General features: G+C 36.0%; 1 pseudogene across 1 annotated transcript in view; it reads left to right on the top strand.

The window, feature by feature from the left end:
- LOC105538645 overlaps positions 1-1,125 on the top strand; it is a 38,754-nt pseudogene extending 37,629 nt beyond the window's left edge. The window contains exons 6-7 of the transcript XR_001005941.1: positions 1-403; positions 854-1,125. The exon at positions 1-403 is cut by the window's left edge and continues 43 nt beyond it. The product of XR_001005941.1 is annotated as a zinc finger protein 431-like (transcript). The remainder of the gene's footprint in view (positions 404-853) is intronic.
- The last annotated feature ends 2,661 nt before the right edge of the window (positions 1,126-3,786 follow it).

Genomic DNA, 3,786 nt, shown 5'->3' with positions numbered 1-3,786 from the left:
ACTGGAGAGAAACCCTACAAATGTGAAGAATGTGGCAAAGCTTTTAGCCAATCGTCAATCCTTACTACACATAAGAGAATTCACACTGGAGAGAAACCCTACAAATGTGAAGAATGTGGCAAAGCTTTTAACCGATCCTCAAATCTTACTAAACATAAGATAATTCATACAGGAGAGAAATCTTACAAATGTGAAGAATGTGGTAAAGCCTTTAACCAATCCTCAACTCTTACTAAACATAGGAAAATTCATACTAGAAAGAAACCCTACAACTGTGAAGAATGTGGCAATGCGTTTAACCAGTCCTCAAACCTTATTAAACAAAATAATTCATACTGGAGAGAAACTCTACAAATGTGAAGAATGTGATAAAGCCTTTAAGCAGTCCTCAACTCTTACTAAGCATTAAAAATTGGCCGGTGCAGTGGCTCATGCCTGTAATCCCAGCATTTTGGGAGGCTGAGGCGGGCGGATCACGAGGTCGAGACATCGAGACCATCCTAGCCAACATGGTGAAACCCTGTCTCTACCAAAAATACAAAAATTATCTGGGTGTGGTGGCGCGTGTCTGTATTCCCATCTGCTTGGGAGGCTGAGGCAGGAGAATCACTTGAACCTGGGAGGCGGAGGTTGCAGTGAGCCAAGATTGCATCACTGCACTCCAGTTTGACAACAGAGTAAGACTTCGTCTCAAAAAAAATTTATACTGTACAGAAACCCCACAAGTATGAAAAACGGCAAAGCCTTTAAGAAGCCCTCAATTCTTAACAGACATAAGATAATTATACTGGAGAGAAACTCTACAAATCAGAAAAATGTGACTACTTTTGACAATGCTTCCAACTTTTCTAACCACAAAAAAAATTATACTGGTGAGAAATCCTAGAAATCTGAAGAGTGAGACAAAGCCTTTAAATGGTTGTCACACTTGATTGTAGGTAAGATAATTCATACTGGAGAAAATGCCTACATGTGTGAACAATGTGGCAAAACTTTTAACCAATGCTCACACTTTATTGCCAGGAAAGCATTTATACTTGAGATAAATTATACAAATGTAAAGACTATGAAAAAACCATTAATAGCTGCTCACATTTTACTCAACACCAGAGAGTTCATGCGTAATAAAAGCATTATAAGTGCAATTACTGTCAAAAGATCTTTCAGAAAATATAAGCTTTTATAGTGAAGAGTATTTATTTTGAAGTTGAACATTACAAATATAAAGAGGATTGTAGTGCCTTTACTTGTATCACAGATCTTATTGTAGACATTTTCTTCTAGAGGAAAACTCTGAAGCAGTTGATCAAACTTTGTTCAACATCAGGGAATTTATATTGAAAAATTGTGCAAGTATAATAAATTTGGAAAAACAGTTTTTCAAAAACTACAGCTTGGAAATCAACAGAGTTATACTAGAACATATTTTTCCAGATGCAATAAAAGTAAAATATTTAATCCATAATTAAGTCTATGGAAATATCAGAGAATTTGTGGTAGAAATATATAAGGTACTGACACCTCAGATATACGAAATCAGAGTGCTGAGTATAGAAAATCTAAAACTAAAGTTGGTAGAAAAATTATTTGTATAGAACTTTAAGAGGATCAGAAGGTTTTTTGCGGAGTTATAACTACATTCAAAGTATACTTTTATTTCTTGAAAACTATTACAGAGTTTTTGAAAAGTGAATAATGTCATCATTCAACTCTGAAATTATTTCCTGCTGTGTCTTCATTCCTGTTGGATTACATGTGAAAGCATGGGATTAATTGTTACTGCATCAAAGATAAGAGAGATTCTTTTGTCGGTTTGTTTGTTTGTTTTTTGAGACTGAGTTTCACTCTTTCACCCAGGCTAGAGCGCATTGGCACGATCTCAGCTCACTACAACCTCTGCCTTCTGGTTTCAAGCGACTCTCCTGCCTCAGCATCCCGAGTAGCTGGGATAACAGGTACCCACCACCAAGCCCGGCTAATTTTTGTATTTTTAGTAGAGATGGGGTTTCACCGTGTTGGCCAAGCTGGTCTTGAACTCCTGACCTCAGGTGATCCACCCACCTTGGCCTCCCAAAGTGCTGGGATTACAGGCTTGAGCCACCATGCCCAGCCTATGGCATATTTTAATAGAGGAATACAACATATAATAATAACAGGGTTAAGTGAGGCATCCATCATCTGTAGCATTTCTCCTTTGTTTTACAAACAATCCAATTCTACACTTTTTTAAAATTGTAAAATGTACGATTAAATTTTTATTTACCACAGGGTTATTTTTATGGTCATAATAAAAATTATAAAGTATAAATTAAATTCATTTCTAAATTCTTAATAAATATTTTCTCATGCCAGATGTGGTGGCTCACGTCTGTAATCCCAGCACTTTGACAGGCTGAGCGAGGGGGTGGATCTCGAGGTCAGGAGTTCGAGACCAGCCTGACCAATATGGAGAAACCCCGTTCTAAAAATATAAAAATTAGCCAGGCGTGGTGGCATGTGCCTGTAATCCCAGCTACTCAAGAGATTGAGGCAGGAGAATCACTTGAACCTGGGAGGTGGAGGTTGCAATGAGCCAAGATCACCCTACTACACTCCAGCCTGGGTAACAGAGCGAGACTCTATCTCAAAAAATAAATATTTTTTCAAATTTTCTACATATTTTTCTTTGAACATGTGGCCTGTCTACCTGCCAACATATACAGACTTTTAGTTTTGATTCTCATAGAGTTAAATGCATATTAGTCTAAAGACAAACCTTAGGTGTAAGAAAATTATGGAATTAAGTGCGTGTGTGCATATGAGTTTGTACATATTTTTAGAAGAAAACCATGTGGGAACAAAAATCATTTTAATATGGTGACTACTATAAAACTAAAAACCTAAATGCTGAAAGGAAATACATACTTTTTAGTTTGTATTGAATTTATTACTGTACTGTCTATGACTTACAGTTCTGAATCTTCCCAAATTCTCTGTATATACTTGCCTGATACTCATGCTAGACCCATTTTTTTTTTGTTTCTTCCATTTTTTTGTTTTATATTTTATGAAGTATTCATTATGTGAGCTGGTCTGCGATTATAAGAGTTTTTATGAAATTTAGTGCACACAAAATAATTTTTAGATGTAATTCCAAAAGTAGTATATTACGTTACATTTTATTTAATTAGAGCACTCCATTTTGTTCTTTTAAGAGGAGAACAATATATAGATTTTCTTTTAGTGATTGTTCCTTTTACTTTTTATAATTGACATAAATATATTTATTGAGTCAATTTGTTCAGCTAAGTACTAGGGAGGCTTCATAAGTCATGAGGATGTTTTTATATATAAAGGTAGCAAACATATTACAGTTGTTGCTATGTAATAGATTATCCATAATCATAAATATTCCTGCTGAAGCTTGTTTATAACTTCAAGTCAAAGATGAAAAATATCAGTGGTGAAGATTGATTCTTCATATGGAGAGGACATTTTTTTCCATGTAAAACTGAATCTTGCTGAATTTAAAGAGAAATTCTGGCTGAGGCAGATGAATCACCTGAGGTCAGGAGTTTGAGACCAGCCTGATGAATATGGTAAAACCCAGTCTTTACTAACACTGCAAAAATAGCCAGACGTAGTGGTGGGTACCTGTAATTCCAGCTACTCAGGAGGCTGAGGCAGGAGAATTGCTTGAACCCGGGAGGTGAAGATTAGACTAAGCTGAGATTGTGCCATTGCACTACAGCCTGGGTGACAGCCTGGGTGACAGAGCGAGACTCTGTATCAAAAAAAAAAAAAAAA

The sequence above is a fragment of the Mandrillus leucophaeus genome, unplaced genomic scaffold, assembly GCF_000951045.1.
Source record: "Mandrillus leucophaeus isolate KB7577 unplaced genomic scaffold, Mleu.le_1.0 Scaffold196, whole genome shotgun sequence".
NCBI lineage: Eukaryota > Metazoa > Chordata > Mammalia > Primates > Cercopithecidae > Mandrillus > Mandrillus leucophaeus.
This window is presented reverse-complemented; position numbering and strand designations above follow the sequence as displayed.